Here is a 17,811-nt window from a genome sequence, read left to right as displayed (position 1 = left end):
ATATACCATAATTTTTAGAAACTATTCTCTTATTAAAGTGAACGTTTGAGTGCAACTGTTTGTTACTATACATATTGCTGCAATAAATATTATTGTATTTTTGCTGGCATTTTTGTAGAATAGATTTTGGATAGTGAGAGTGACTAGAGGATTTTTTGCATTTACAAATATTTTTAAACAAAATTTACATAAATATTAATTTTAAAAATTTTTATTGCATTTACATAAATCTAGTAAAAGATGTTGATTCTAAATTTCTCAATGAAAAATAATCTCATTGTTTTAATTAGAATTTTTATTTCAAATGTCTTTAAGCCTCTTTTCAAGTAGCCTTTGTTTGCAGTGATTAAGAGGTTGGCTCCTAACAGAAAGGTCAGCAGTTCTAATCCAGCAGCAACTCCTCAGGAGTAAAGATCTGGTGATCTGGTCACAAAGATTATAACCTCAGAAACCCTATGGGGGCAGTTCTGCTGTGTCACATAGGATTGCTACGAGTCAAAATCAACTCAATGGCACACAGTGACAGCAGCAAGTATTTTTTCAGTGATTTGTTAGAAATATTCTACTTTTTCTAACCTATTTATAGCCTTTGTCTAAAATATCCTGCTTCTTTTAGTATAAGTAAATGACATTGCTATTGCCCACGCAATAATTCAAAAACATTTGCAGCAGTATACTGACAGACAACTTTCAGAGGTGCAAGCTGGATTCAGAAGAGGACGTGGAACAAGGAATAGCATAGCTGCTGTCAGATGGATCTTTGCTCAAAGCAAAGAATACCAGAAAGACGTTTACTTGTGTTTTATTGACTATGCAAAGGCATTTGATTGTGTGGATCACGACAAATTATGGATGACATTGAGAAGAATGGGATTTCCCAAACACTTGATTGTACTCATGAGGAACCTATACCTTGACCAGGAGGCTGTTGTTTGAATGAAACAAGGGGACACTACATGGTTTAAAATCAAGAAGGGAGTGCATCAGGATTGTATCCTTTCCCCACACTTATTCAATCTAAATGCTGAGCAATAATCCAAGAAGCTGGACTATATGAAGAAAAATATGGCATCAGGATTGGAGGAAGAATCATTAACAACCTGAGATACGTAGATGATACAACTTTGCTTGCTGAAAGTGAGGATGACTTGAGGCACTTAATGATGAAGGTTGAAGAATACAGTCTACAGTATGGATTATGTCCCAATATAAAAAAAACAAAAATCCTCATAACTGGACCAATGAACAGCATCACAATAAATGGAGAGAAGTTTGAGGTGGTCAAAGAATTCATGTTGCTTGGTTCTACAATCGATGCCAATGGAAGCAGAAGTCAGGACATTAGAAGAAGTGTAGCACTGGGAAGGTCAACCACAAAGGAACTGTTTCAAGTGCTGAGGAGCAAGGATATCTCCTTGAGGACTAAGGTGCGCCTGACACAAGCCATGATATTTCCAATCGCCTCATATACATGTGAGAGCTGGACAACGAATAAGGAAGACCAAAGAAGAGTTGATACTTTTGAGTTGTGGTGCTGGCAAAGAATGCTGAAAGTACCATGGACTGCTAAAAGAACTAACAGACCTGTCCTGGAGGAAGTGCACCTGAAATGCTCTTTGGAAGCAAGAATGGCCAGACTTCGTCTCATCTATTTTGGTCGTTTTGTCAGAAGGGACCATTCCTTGGAGAAAGATGTCATGCTTGGTAGGGTGGAGGGTCGACGAAAGAGGGGGAGGCCTTCAACAAGATGGATTGACATGGTGGCTGTGATGATGGGCTCAAGTGTAGCAGGGATCATGCAGCTGGCGCGTGATCGGGCAGTGTTTCGTTCTGCTGTGCATGGGGTTTCTATGAGTTGGAAACAACTCTACGGCACCTAACAACAACAACAAACATTGCCCACGCTGGACATTTGTAAGAATTTATGAAAATTCATAAACATGTATACCTTTTCCAATGATCCTCAATTCATGGTCTTTTGTGGCAAGGCGGGGACCTGGAGAAACCACACACTGGTATATCACTGTCTTGGGCTCAGGCTTTGACTCTACCATGTATTATTTGGATTATGTAATGGGAAACAATTTTAACTGTTTCTTGAATATTTAACATTCTTTCTTCACATAGATGATTTCTATTCTTTTTTTTAAAATTGTTTTCTTAAATTAAGCATAATTAGCAAATAAAATTTATAATATAAATAGAAGTATAAATACTAATTATGTCTATCATCCAGGTTAAGAAAAAGATCATTGGGATTATTTTGAAGTTTCTTAAGTACCTCTCCCTATCACATCAGGTTCTTGCTTAACTCAGAAGTAACCAACCTCTTGTATTTCGTGTTTATTAATTTCTTGCTTTCTTTGTTATTTTCACTATGTTTTTAATTCACAATATTGTTTGATTTTCCTCCTTTTTAAAAATTCTATAATTGTTATTGTGTGCCAGGGAGTCTATTCTGACTCATAGTGAACCTATAGAACAGAATAGAACTGCCCCATAGGATTTCCTAGGCTGTAATCTTTATGAGAGCAGATTTCCAGGTGTTTTCTCCCATAAGCCACTAGTGGGTTTGAACCGCTGACCCCTTATTTAGCAGTCAAGCTCTTAATCATTGCACCACCAGGGCTCCTTTCTATAATCACATCACCTTCTTTTTTGTTGGGCTTATTATCTGTTAATGAAGGTATGTCATTGTGTAGAGCTAGCGATCTTTCCTTTTTACCACTATGTAATTTTACTCTGCATGAAAATATCTTGAAACATACTTATTCATTATACTTCTGGTGAATATTAGTTTTTTTTTTCCATCCATTTTGTTGTTGCTGTTGAGTGTTGCATGAACATTCTAGTACATTTCTCCTGGTATACAACATATGATATTCTCTCTGTTCTCAATCATAACCGAACATGAGAATCATCAGAGAGATCAGATAGTCTTGCTGTCTGGGCCATATCCTGAACCTATGAAATTACATTATCTGGAGGGAGGACCTGAGTGTCAGCAGGGCCAACTTCATGGACAGTTGGACAGTTGGACAGTGCAGTTGGACAGGGCTCTGTGCTCAAAAGGACCTTGAGCTTGGGGTTTAATGATCGGTAACCTGTCTTGAAATTCTTAATAATTTTATCTTGGAATTTGTATTTTAAAAGTGATGTCCAATGGAACATGAGCAATGGTCACAGCTCATGTGCTTTAAGCCTTCTGCCACTTGTCCCTTTCCCTGGGACAAGAGTTCTCAACTGCCTACTCCTTGTCCCTGGTGTTTTGGGTCCTAACAGCCTCCTTCTATAGCCTTGCCTTGAGACTTCTGCTGGAAAATGGCCCTTTTATGATATGGAGACTTTTCATCTATGGATGTAGATTTTCTCTGATATCTTTTAATCAGCTTTTATCATTGTCTCTATAGAAGTAATTTCTCAATAATAACTTTGTTGCACAACTTTGATTAGAATTATTTCTAGGTGTTAGTAAGCACTACAATTGCTATGATAAATTGTATCATTTTAAAATGATATTTTCTAACTCTTTATAGTTAGATTGCAGATGTGATTAATTTTTATACATGGTTTTATGCAGCAATGCTGTAAAATTATCTTATAAATTCTAGCAAGTTGTTGATTTTTTTTTTATTTTGGTTTTCCATATAGATCCTATCTGCTCTTCAGTTATCATAGTTTTCTTCTTTTCTGTTCAACGTTCATACCTTTCCTTCTTTCTTTCCTACCCCTGCCAATGTTTAAGACTTACAGAAAAATTAAGTAATATCTTCCAGTTTGTGGAAGAGGGATAGCACAATCTCGGTGAAAATTCCTATTTAGGAAAGTAAATAATGGGAGAACCATAACACCCAGTAATGAAATTGTGAAGTTTTGGCATTGTGCAGCCTCTCTGGTGCTGTGGTTTTTCTTGACTATATCCTAAATCGGGAGCTCTGGTAGCATAGTGGATAAGACACTTGCCTGCTAACCAGAGGGCTGGCGGTTCAAACCCACCAGCCACTCCTCGGAAGGAAGGTTGGGCAATCCTACTTCCGTAGTAATACTGCCTCGGAAACCCAAGGAGGGGTCGCTATGAGTCAGGTTTGACTCGACGGCACATAACAACAACAACAACAACATCCTAAATCACACATCTCACACTAATTCCCTTATCTATTATCTCCTGTGGAGCCCATTTTACCCTCTGGAAAGTTCTGCCTTATCCAGTTTCCTCCACTGCCGTATTTGAAGTAGATTTTGGTGAGTACGTTCTCCTGAAGAACACAGAATTAACAAATACTGTATCTTCATAATATAGTTTGAGGGTTTGAAAGTGGTTTTAAAGCTTGACAGTCACAGATTTACTGCAAACAGGTGGATGGCTTTTTGACAATAATTCATTAAGAATGTGTTAGGTCTCTACTTTTAGGCAGTTCCTTGTGCCAGTATCTCTTTAAAAATTCTCTTGGCTTTATTCCCAAGTCTGCCTTATTTATTTGGTTCCATACCCTCATCCCTCTCAATTTAATAATTTGTTTTATATTAATCTAAGGAATAGACTTGAGTGAAAAACTTACACCCTTAACCTGATCTTTGCTGCAAAGCTATATCCATTTGTTTAATTCAGAAATTCTGTACTTTTATCATTCGCTATTTTTTTCACTATTATCTCTTACTATTTGAGATATAAAAGGAGTCAGCTTTTTTCAGTGTTGTAAAGTCCTTATTTAAATGCCTCTGAGTCTCTGCTTGATAAAGTCAATTTCTGCCTGAGCTCATATCTTTAATGTAAAACTCTGCACAATGTAGTCAAGAGTAATCAACTAATACTATGACTTTGGCTCTTTCAAACTACCTCCTGGATTCTGTTTCCCACTGCTCAAGGGTGGCCCCATGGGCTTTAATTCCCTGGAACTTCCAGAGAGTGTGTACATGAATGCCAAGAGGACTTCCCTGGACATTTCATGCAAAGAAGCCCTGGAGAAGAGGGATGAGTGAGGGATGCAGTGTGAGACCTAAGATGAACATTCTCAGGTTGCATCTACACAAAGATGTATTAGATATCCTGGTAACTATTTTGATGATTGTGCTGGCAAAGGAAGTAAATTTGTATTCAAAATAGGTATAAATTCCAGGAAGGAGACATCACTGCCTCTTTGAAGGTAAAGGTATAATAAAGGTATAATAAATCTGTCACCCTCCTGCCAAATTGAAGATTCAATGTATGTTTGCTGCTGCTGGAAGTTCAGGCATTCAGCACCAGCAGGACCTAGAACAGCCTAAGTGGGAGGACAGATTTTGTGCTGGGCCCATGCATAACCTTTATCCCTGCCACCATAATTAATCTCTTCATATCTATTGCACAAGCACGGATTGGCTGAATAGAGTGCCTGGATGACCTGCACTGGATAGATCACTAGTCTACCCTGTTGTTAAGGACCTCATCTATGGTGGTTATTTTCTAGTAGGCATTTATCTGAGACATAAAGCTCTGTTCACCTTGTGCCATTATCAGAGTCCTTCCACATATCTCTTCCCTAATTTCCTTATCCATGATCCTTTTTCAATTATTAATTTATTTCTTTTGTTGTTGAAAATATGCACAGCAGAACATATACCAATTCAACAATTTCTACATTTACACATTAGTGACATTGATTACTTTCTTCAAGTTGTACAACCATACTCATCCTCCTTTTCCAAAATTTCCCTCCTCCATTAGCACAAACTCATTGCTCTCTAAGTTTTCTATCTAATCTTTCAATTTACTGTTGTAAATTGATCTCATACAGATAATTCTTAAAATAACACAGTGCTTAAGGCAGGCATTATTTACTATCTAAGCTAAACTATTGTTTGGTTTAAGAAGAATTCAGGGAATATTTTGGGGTTAAGGTTTAAAGTTTGTCTCAGGAAAATAGTTTCAAGGGTTCATCCAACCTCTATAGTTCCAGATAGTCTAGATTCCATAAGAATTTAAATTTTTTTTCTGCTTTTTCCTCCTTTGACCAGGATTCTTACATAGTATCTTCGATCGAAATGTTCAGCAATGGTAGCAGGGCACCATCCAGTTCTTACGGTCTCATGACAAAACCCTTTAATTTAGTTCCTCCAGTTCTATGTCTAACCAGCCAAATAATTTACCATTGCCCACGAGTCTTTATTCTAGCCAACTCTCTCCCCACACAAAGTGAAGACCAAAGGCATTAACCTTATTCTGCCTATTGGGAGGATTTCCCTGCATCACCATCCTTGGATGCCATTTTTATGAGTTTGTAATTGGCAGTTATCCATTTACAGTTAGCCTCAATACATTGTACTCATCCTTCTGGGAATGTATCTGTAATGTCTGGTAGCATGTCAGGAGTTATATTTCAAGTGGCAAGTTGTCTTCCATTGTATATGACATGGCCTTGTTCCAGAATCCAAGGGTTCAGTGCTGTAACTCTCCTACTAGGGCTTCTCAGAAACTCTAAACACCATCCAAAGAGCTTGACTGAGCCAAAGTAAATAAAGTGCCTGTTATGTAGTAGATAGTCTATACATTTTAATCACCTTATTTTTTTTTTTTAAAGGATATTGTTTTTGATTCTGCCTTTGGGACTAGACTATTGGGTTTCTTTTTCTGATGCTTTTCAAAGATTATACACACTTTTAGAAGTTTGTATGCTAATGTTTCTGAAGCCAATCGGTTCCACAACCCTATTGGATATCGTCTTCCAATTATCAATGAAGAATCTGATGGTAACAATGTCAATAGCAAACTACTGAAGGTATGGACAATAAATTCTTGGTTCTCAAACATGCTAATTGTAGAAATATCTACAGAATTTGTTGAAAATACAGATATTTGGCCCTTATCTCAGAAATTCTAATTCAGTGAGTAGAGTTTAGAGCTCAGATATTTGTATTAAAAAAAAAAAAAATCACCCAGGTGGCTCTGATTTTTAACCAAGTTTGAGAACCAGTGCTTAACCAACATGTGGGAAAAACTCAGTCATTAGCAAAATGTTCCAGATCTTCACTTTGCTCACACCTCTCAGGGAATGAAAAACTTCTGTGCTCAGAAAGGTAAGATTAACACCATCCAGCTCTCAAGATTTCTCGCAGTGTCTTAAACAACTATTGGTACACATTACCACTTCCCTTGAGTAGGTTTGATCATAATGACCCTTTAGGAGTCATGGAGTTTCCAGAGCTCATGGAGTTTCCAGAGCTGTAAATCTTTACAGAAGCAGATTGCCTTACCTTTCTCCTGTGGAGCAGCTGGTGGATTCAAGTCATCGACCTTTCAGTTAGCAGCTGAATGCTTTAACCACTCTGCCGCCAGAGCTCCTTGTTGGCACACATTAGCTACTCAACAAATGTGAGTGAATCAATGAACAATGTCTGCAATATTGCTATGGCAGCGCTGTTTGCTGAATATCGTTACTTTTCTTTCCCTTATTACAAGTATCCTAACAATATAACCTCCCTACTAAAAGCTCCAATCCTTATGTTCCCACTTAAGCTGGAATTTTCAATGCAAATACTTCAGCAAAGACAATCAGGAATTAACAAGAAGGACCAGGCTGCTACTGCACACTTTAATGAAAACCTGTCAAACCATTTACATTTTTCCAATGCTTTTCTGCTGTATTGATCTACTTTCCAAAAGACTAAGTATAGGAAACTATTTTACAGTTTATCCTTGGGCAGTGACAAGGCTGTAAATAAGCAATTGATCGTAACATATTTTTGCTTTTAAATGGATACATCCGCTCTAACAAACTATGATATGGTTATCTCTGTCTGTTAGCATAAGAGTGACAGAGATTGTTCCCAATAGAGTTGGGGAACCATCTGACTTTAATGAAATATTAATATAAAAGCTCCTAAAAATATGTATAGTCTTTTTAGAAGCTTATGAAAAGAGCCCTTCTGATTAGCACCTATTTCAACTGTTTGCTTTCTTTTTTGTATCCCTGCATTTCTCCTACCTGTCTCTTGATTTCTCATCTTGTATATAAACTGCTAGTAAGATGCTTTTATTCATCTAGGTTGGCTACATTTAATGGTTAGGTAATTTAATTGGCTGTATTTCATCTCACCTAACAACATTTCATCTGTCTATTCCCAGTGAAAATGTCAATCTAAAATCAATATTTCATTAGGGAATGGTTTTATAGGAAGTCCTTTCAATACATATATTCTCTCTCTCACACACACATATATACAGAACATGCATAACATGTAGTTTTATATTTTTTTCTGAACTGAATATCACTTTATACTTATGTTTTTAGCAAAATAAAGATTGTGGAAAATGGATTAATTCAGGCCCAAATGTGCTTTTACACATTTTTTGTTTAAGTTTTTATTGTCATCTCATCACTGGCTGTCTGAGAAAGAAAGATTAAAGACTATGAATAGAATAAAGAACTAAGTCAATTGTGAAAGACATTTTCATCGCGAAATTCTCTCTCTCTCTCTCTCTCACACACACACATACACATACACATACACATACCACTTTATCTTGTAGCCAATTCATATCAGATAGTATTCCAAGAGTTTTACATTAAGTTTTAGATTTAAATAACTCACTTCATCTAGCCAAAACCACTGACTTTTTCTTGGTTGCTACACAGAACCCTAATTCAAGTCTAGTTTCCTTCAAATTCAGTCCAGGTGTTAAAAAACTCTCTTGGTTTTCCAAGGAGCATTCAACAGAATTTCTCTATTCTGTATTCATATTTATGTCATAAGTTCTAAACAGTCTGTTTTTTTCTATTTTCTGGATTAAAGTGGCTCCATGGTGAATTTCTAGTCCATCAAATTCAGAGACACTCAGTTAAAGGTGTATGTTTTTCCTTTTAGAATTCAGAGATTATTCTTTTAGGATTTTGTTTTTAATTATTTGCAAACTCTTTTGCATTCTTCAGTGAACAGGCATGTGTGTTTTAAGTTAGCAATAAAAAGAAAAATAAAAACAAATAAACCATTTCTTTAAAATAAGTTTAGTTACTATCCAACGTAAGAATTCAAATCCATGGTAAATTCTGTAACATTTGACTTTTAGGCTATTTAACTTATAGACATGGAATTCCGAATCTCTCTTTGGGTTTGGTCCTCAGGGACAAATCAGAGTATTTAACCTTTATTAGCTTTCAACTCTAAAATATTAGATGGCCTCTTCTCTCTCCCCATGTCTTTCTTTTTTAACCCCACTCTTGAATTTTGATTAAAAACCACTATGAGAAGCAATGATTCTAGTAGTCAAATATCATGTTTGCGAGTGTTGTCATTGTTGTGTGCCATGGAGCTGATTTCAACTCATAGCTGTCCTATCTGGCAGAGTATAACTGCCCCATAGGGTCTCCTAGGCTGAAATTTTTCAGGAACAGATAACCAGGTCTTTTCTACCACAGAACCATTGGTAGATTTGAACTATAGCCCTTTCAGTTAGCAGTGGAGCACTTAACCATTGAGTCATCAGGGTCAAAAGAACTTATGAGAGAGCATTGTCTTAAAGAAGCAATATAACATCAGTATGTCTGGGTTCAAATAGTGTTTCCATCATTTATAAGATAAGGAGCCATGAGCAAGTTACTCATCCTCTTTTTGCCTCAATTTTTTCTTTATGAAATGGAAATTATAATGCCCACACTTATCTCACAATGTAGGTGCAAGTCAGTAACTCATGTAAAGAATATCAGGCCTGTAAAAATCAGTAAATAATTACTCTTGCTAGGAGCTCTGGTAACATAGTGGCTAAAGCACTTGACTGCTAACCAGAAGGCTGGCGGTTCAAACCCACCAGCCACTCCTCAGAAGGAAGGTTGGGCAATCCTACTTCTGTAGTGATACTGCCTCGGAAACCCAAGGAGGGGTCGCTATGAGTTGGGGCCGACTCGACGGCAAATAACAACAACAACAACAACAATAGATTTTGAGGGGTTTGGAAAATCATGTAAACCAATAATTTTTTAACAATTATTGTGATGTCACAAGGGAGTTGTGGGAAGACTGAAAATCATTTCTGGAAGATATAAGGTGCCATGTTAAGTAACTTCTTAAATAAGAAGTTATTAACGATTTTCTTAAGGTCATTAATAAACTAGAGCATTTAGTCTCAAACTTTTATGTCCAGAAAAATCACTAGAAATTTGTTTAAAAATTTGCATTCTGATTCAGTACATCTGGGACAGGGTATGAAATATATATTTCTAACAAACTCCCAGATGATGTTGATCCAAGGATCATACTTCAATAGCAAAGACATAGATGAAATATATATGTTTGTGTGTGTGTAGCAATTTGTCTGCTACTGACCAATCTAATTAATCTGATGCATTGTGTCCATCTAGCAATATGTTTTTCATGGGCACTGGGTGTTCTAATACCATAAAACTATTTGAGCAGGTGTCTTCATAATTTCCTAAAATTCTTCTTGGGATAGTAGCTAAAGCAATGGTTCTCAAACTTTAACTGTATTAGAATAATCTGGAGAGCTTGTAAAAACACACATTGTGGGGTTGTCACCTCTACAGTTTCTAATTCAGTAGATCTGAGAAGGAAGTTGGATGATTGTATCTCTAACAATTTCCCAGGTGATGTTGACACCACATGTCCAAGGACCATACTTGAGAATCACTGGATTAAAAACACTCTTTGATTCTTCCCTGAAAATCAACCATATCAGAGAGCATTCTCTTTATTTGACTCTTCTGGTGGTATAGAGTCATTTGACTGCTAACCAGAAGGCTAGTGTTTCAAACCCACCAGCCACTCCTTGGAAGGAAGATTGGGGAATCTACTTCTGTAGTGATACCACCTCAGAAACCCAAGAAGGGGTCGCTATGAGTCGGATCCGACTTGATGGCAGTGAGTTTGGTTTTCTTTTTTGCAATACAATATAAATCTCCTCCATAGGAGCAGCTTCAACATTAGTTGTCTAGTGATACCATGCCTGGTATTAGAACTCTTAAATGCTTTCAGTATGCTTACCACGTCAAGGAAGCAAAAGCTCTCATCACCGCCCATTGATCCCCACACAATGAAACCTCCCAGACTAAACAGAAAGAGAGACACTGGTTTTAATTAAAGGATAGTAAGGTGATGATATCTGTTGTTATTAATTGTAAATAAATTATTAATATATCCCTGAGGTATTGGCACCAAAATTATATGTAATAAACAAGGAAAAGTAAGCATAGGTCACTGGAAGTACTCCTATTAACCTCCAATTTCACTGCCTTCATTGAGATAACAACTGCTCTGATGGATAAGAGTCAGAAAACACCAGAATGGTGTCATCACTTGGGTTTCAGCACACGAAGCAACAACATTCAGAAAGCAGTGTTGTAATGTGTGAACCATACTGAAATTAGGCTTTTGAAAGAGATAAAGAACAATGAAAGGTCAGGTTTAAAAAAAAAAAAAAAAAAGAAGGTTAGCTAGAGAGGGATATTTTTTGAATATCTGATATGAAAACTGAGTGTATTTGAGTAAGTCATGTCACCATGCTGATGTTTACTACTTTAGAGGACATTTTGGTTCTGGCAGTTGGCATCTGCATTTGAACTCTGCAGATAGAAAAATCTCATTTGCCTAATCTTCCATGAATAGAGCCAAGCAAGTAAGACTCAGTTACCAAGTTAGACTGCTTGGAATTCTCCACTACCTCTCTGATGATGTACTTGGGTCTGTTCTAGAATACACCAGTCTTTAGAATAGAGAGGTAGATCCTATGACTAGGGTTCATCTGTGCACCTGACTTCACTTTTTAGATCACTCTTGAATGGAAACCAATGACTCTCTGGAATTGGTGGTCTTTAAGCACCCTGTCACCTGCCTCAGAGAACTTATGAAAAGTGGGGCCAGCTTTTTAATACATTTCATTAATATTAATAGGATCAGGACCTGGACAAACTTTTGAAAATAATCTCTCTTATCATTTGACAAACTGTGAAGATAATTTTCATGGGTTTGCTTGTAAACTCAACTCAAAATAGTGAAACCATGACAAGGAGAAAATTGAAACTACGTAAGTTATAGTACCCTTACAATAGAGGGTTAAGAAATACCTAAAGATAGATGCTTGCATTGTAAAGCTATGCCTTGGCTTTGAACCTTAGCTTACTTGACTTCTGTTTATTCAGGTTCTTATGACCTAACTGAGTGCTTACTACGTTGCAGATATTGTTCTACACATTGTATATGTCTTAGTTAATTTTCAAAAGCAATGTATGACATAGGTGTTCTTTATTGTATCCCCAAATAAACTGAGGTACCTAGACATTAGTAATTAGATGGCAATAGAACTAGAATTTAAACCAGATAGGTTGGGGCAACCAAAGCTATAATTTTAACCACCACAATACACTCCTATATATACATAAATGTGAAATTTATAATTTTGAATTAATTGTAAGTGTTACAACTCCCAGGAATTATATGTGTTTGACAGGAAGCAATATATTACAATACAAATAACAGCCTAGAGAAGAAATTCTATCCTTAAATAAATCACTAACTAGTCTAGTGGTATAGAAGAAATCAGTTATTCTCTCCCTAGACCTCGTGTTTCTCACTTATAAATTTTTTGTATTAGTTTAACAACCAGGATGGTAGATGATTGATTATACAATAACCCTTTTGACTTGAAATAGGCAGTGATGTCTCCTCACTGGAATTTATACCTCTTCTGAATACAGAATTCCCTTCCTTGCCAGCACCACCATCAAAATAGTTACCAGAATGTCTGATCTATCTTTGTGCAGGTGCAACCTGAGAGTGTTCATCTTCACACTACATCCCTTGTTCTTCCCTCCTTAGTGCTTCCCTATCACTAAAGCATGAAATGTACACAGGACTCCACTCAGGATTCCTAGACACACTCTCTGGAAATTTAGGAAATCAAAGTCTATGGGGCCACCCCTGAACAGTGGGAAACAAGACCAGGAGGTGGTTTGAAAGAACAAGAGTGATAGTAGGAGTTGACTACTCTTGATTGCAATGTGCAAAGTTTACAATAAAGAAATGAGCTCAGACAGAATGGTTCATTTTCAAGCAGAGAAAAAAAACAAGTTGAACAAAAACAAGTAGGACTGTGCTCCAAAGCAGTTTCAATGGCTGTGCTCTTTCAGAAGTAGATTGCCAGGACTTTTTTCCAAGGCACTTCTGGGTGAATTTGAACCACCAAACTTTCAGTTAGTAATTGAGTGCTTAACTGTTTGTGCCACCCAGAGACCCTTCCCTGATATTAAACCAACAACCAAACTCACTGCCATTGAGTTGATTCTGACTCATAGTGACCCCCATTGGGTTTCCAAGGCTATAAATCTTTACGGAAGTAAATTGCTTCATTTTTCTTCTGTGGAGTGGCTGGTGGGCTAACCTTTTGGTTAGCAGCCAAAGCCTTAACCACTACACTGCCAGAGCTCTTCTTTTTTAATATTAGATGTGCTCAAGTATCCTTAGGAGCTCTGGTGGCATAGTGCCTAAGGCATTTGACTGCTAACTAGAAGGCTGGCAGTTCAAATCCACCAACCACTCTTCAGAAGGAAGATTGGGCAATCTGCTTCTGGAGTGATACTGCCTCGGAAACCTAAGGAGGGGTTGCTTTGATTTGGATCAGACTTGACCGGAGTTTGAGTTTCAATTATTCTTGGATCATGTGACTGTATCTGAGCCCCTCACATTATCTTTACATAATGCCATCTCTTGGGTGATATTTTCAGTGCCCAAAATACAGAAAATCTGCCTAAATCCTTCCTATGATTATACTAAAATTTTAGGAAAGATTGTATCATTCTTTTTTCCTAAACCCTTAGAAAATGCTTATTCTTTTAGAGTTCTGGATTGAGATTTTGAATAAGAGTATCCTCTAGTGTTGGATTGCCTTTCCTTTCTTTGTTTTCCAAATCCTAAATAGTTTAAAAATAATGAGTGCCAGACTCCTTAAACAATAGTAATAGGGTATGTTTTTATTTTTTCTTTTGCCTCCACTACTTATGTGTTAAAAACTATTAAGTTCTCTATGTTTTCAAACAAGGAAAAAGAACACTCAAAATATGATAGTGTGACTTTTGTCATTTACAAATTAATAAATTGGCCATCATTTGCCACTTTGACCAGGTACTATCATATGCATGTGTGCATGTGTGTGTGCTTAAGTGAGTGTGTATTTTTGTGTTGGCTTTTGTTTTATGTATGTGTGTGTGTATATAGGAAATTATTATCTACTTTAATTTGAGTAATTTAAGAATAAATTGAAGAGAAAAACCCAAGTTCCTTTCATCTCTCTGAAGATTTGACTAAAAGAAGTCTCACGTCTGGTTCCATCCTCCACCTACTTTGGCTAAGGTTCCAATGAGATACCCTAAGGAATTATCTGGCATGTTTAATCTTAGGATCTTTCAAAATTCAAAACTCTCCCAAGGGAGGAGATATGGGTGAATAGCCCCTAAAGATACAGCCTGTTCTAATGGAGACAAATACTGGCTTTCATTTCACCACTAGGTTTACTTGCACACAAAAGTTCCCAATAAAATCCAGCTGGTTTAAATTTTGTCTGCAGGCCTGAAACTGGTAAAATTTGGCTGGACTTCTTATTTTGCAGAAAATGCTTCACACGGCTATAATCTGGAAATACTGAAGTGTACATACATATGAACCCCCAACAGCAACAACAGAACAGCTGTCTCCTACCTTCACTTTCTCCCAACTCTACCTTTAAAGGCTTAGGTGTTATTAAGAGAGGGGGAAAAAGTCTGCCACTGAGCATGAAAGGTTATATGAATCATCCACGACTACCTTTGTTGTTTGCTCTGAGCCAAAAAGGCAAGATTAAAGAGTTGCCATTGATGACTGAGACAACTCACATTTTGGAATCACTAAAGAACAAAGGAGCATTTAAGATCATGAAAGGAAATAAAACAACAAAACAATACTGTTACGATTTGAACAATAACAGGCTTCAGTATGCGAAAGTATGGTGTTATCTTTTCCGTTTTCCACCCTTATGCTTTCATTGGCTTCATACAATCCCCTTGTTGCCTATAATTGGGGATGGAGTTAGTGCCAAAGCTGCATAAAATAAGCTAGTCTTTCCTTTATCCTTTCTGTGCATCGTGATTGTGTATGTGAAGTCATAAAAAAACATTTATTATGAGCATGTGTATTCTGGGCTTAAAGAGCCAAGTATTCTTGTGACAATATAATAGAATCAGATGTATTCCTATAAAAAACCATATGCGGGCACTTAATATTTACTGCCCTGGCACCTACATGCTGGGGCATCATCTTAAAGGAGGATGCCTTAAAAAAAAAAAAAAAGTTTGGTTGTTAGACTGTCCCTTAGATAAGTGAGCAATGAGTAGAAATTTGTTAAGAATCCATTGATGATGGCAATAATTAATCCTCCATTAGCATCATATTTTCTCAAATCATATACTAAGGTCTTATTATGGTTTCAAGAAAATCCTTTGTTTTGAAGCACTGCAAACACCAACAAATACTCTCTTCGTCTCAAAGTTGCAAAATGCTCTAAGATCACATTGATGCCTAGTAAGCTATGAAATTGGCATAGTATAATTTGTATTCAACTCACCCACTATTCTTTGGAAAGCATTTATTTGGGGCTTTATGGTAAAAATCACAGTAAACAGATTACTTTTCAAATTAGATGAAAAATAATGTATAAAGGATGAAAGCTACTTCATAGCACGGTGTGAGTGCTTGATGGTATTTTGAAAGTGTGCTTCTGTGACAGATACTGTTCTTCATTTTCGGTTTCTTTCATTCCAGCTTTGGCTTAGGGTGGAATTACTTCCATCAGTTACCACCAAGGCTGGAGACTGAGCTTTCCCAACTACCAACATGTTTTGTTTGCCATCCCTCTGAGACTGATGTTCTACTCTACTTTAAGCACCTGAGGAAGGTAGCCAGACACTCATTCTAGGCATATGATAGGTTCACTCAGTTGCAGAGACTAGAGACCACTGGTTCCTCATTGTGTATCTACTTTAGTTGGGAATAGAGGCAATCTTAAAGGAGGGAAGCCACATAAATCAGATTGCAGGCTTTTGACAAAGATCAAGTTATCTCAGGGATACATGGCCCTGTGTGTCATTGCGATTGGAGTAGGTAGATGCTACTATTGATGGTCTAAGTGTTCAGGCCAGCCATTATTCAGTACTTGTATCTCTAGACACTCACTCTTTTAAGTGTAAAAGACATCTTAAAACTTACAATGACATTCTGTTTATAGTACATATGGTAGTTATTACTTGAAAATGCACATTAAGCATATGTCCAGAGGCCTAATAGAGCTTTCCAACACTTCTGCACGGCAGCTTCAAACCTATTTCTTTCATTATTCTTTGACTTAGATTTCTATTCCAGCACCCCTTCTCTACAATAGAAATATTTCTGCTTTTATCTGCAGTTCTTCTTTTTCTTTTATTATTGCCAGGTAGTTGAAAGGGTATTTTTGAGCTGGCAATAGCTCATATCGATACAAACAATTTTCTCTTCAATTGATAAACCTAGCTTACCAGTTACCAAATCTCAACATCTGATTACCCTCTACCAATTGTTAAAAAAAAAAAAAAAAAAAGAAAAGAAAGAAAGAAAAAAAAAAGCCTTTATCAACTAATCATAGTTTCCCAATTCTCTTTCTTTCTCTCTACTCCAAGAATTACTATTCCACTAGGTTTGGTGGAACCATAGTTAAGGATCTGGCTGCCAATGGAAAGGCTGGAAGTTTGAATCCACCCAGTGGTTCTGTGAAAGAAAGACCTGCCTGGCAGATCTGCTCACATAAAGATTATGGTCAATCCTAACCAGTCATGACCATGTTCAGACTGGTCCAGATACATGGACTTGTCCTCTGGCAGCTCACAAGTGCCTGCCATCTTCACACCCAGATGTAACAGTGATCATTTTTGTGTCACTGTTTTTCTACAGGTGATTTTTTTTTCCTTCTTTTTTGAAATATTTTCCAATTGCTACTCTGATGAAGATATATTACCTCCATAAAGTATGAAAAACAATTTTAAAACAAATATTTTTTTGAAAAGATTGCAACCTAGAAAACTCTATGGGACATTTCTCCTTTAATAACATGGGGTTGCGTTGAGTCAGAATCAACTTAAGGGAACCCTAACACAACATTTCACTATCCTAGCATAATGCATATTACAAACTGATTTCTCTCTTTTACCTCTAAAATTAAATTTTTCCCATTCTCTACCAATGGTCCTCCACAATTGACTGTACATTGAAAGTGTCTAGAGTATTTTTTGAGAATATGAACATCCAGTACTCTGTCCTTGCTTCTTCCTTATGTGATGGAAACAAATATACTGTGATGGGGCCCAGGAATCATTTCTTTTAATGCTCCATAGGTAATACTCACGTGCAAGCACTATTGAAACAACTTTTCTAAAAAAATGTCTGTTTACTTTAATAAACATACAACATTATTACACCCCATTTAATAGAAGAGGAAACTGATGCAAAAAAAAAAAAAAACAATTTTAAAACAACATAGTTCAGATTATGCATTCAGTAAATTCTAGAGCTGTACTACTCTGCACTACACTCTATTGTCTAGATTTACAATAGTTTGTTTTTATTTCCTGTTCTCATTATGTCTCTGTGACTGTGTATCATATGAAAAAAAAAAAAAAAAAACAGTTGAAAATTTCACATTTGCAGCTAACATCTTGTACCCTGATGTAACCTTGAAGATGCTAATGAATACAAATAATGTGGCCGTAATTGATTGGGATATAATGTAGATTCCAGTAAAGACAGATAATGATGTTGCATTTCAGGCTT

General features: G+C 36.7%; 1 protein-coding gene across 1 annotated transcript in view; it reads left to right on the top strand.

Moving 5' to 3' along the window:
* The window catches only part of GFRAL (GDNF family receptor alpha like), a gene marked incomplete at its 5' end in the record, with an annotated part of 82,325 nt that overhangs the window by 38,674 nt on the left and 25,840 nt on the right, over window positions 1-17,811 (top strand). The gene's annotated exons all lie outside the window — the stretch shown is intronic.

This window comes from Orycteropus afer, unplaced genomic scaffold (genome assembly GCF_000298275.1).
Source record: "Orycteropus afer afer isolate SDZICR_OR568_19922 unplaced genomic scaffold, OryAfe1.0 scaffold00140, whole genome shotgun sequence".
Lineage (NCBI taxonomy): Eukaryota > Metazoa > Chordata > Mammalia > Tubulidentata > Orycteropodidae > Orycteropus > Orycteropus afer.
Note: the sequence above shows the minus strand (reverse complement) of the source record. Positions and strands in the feature narration are given on the sequence as shown.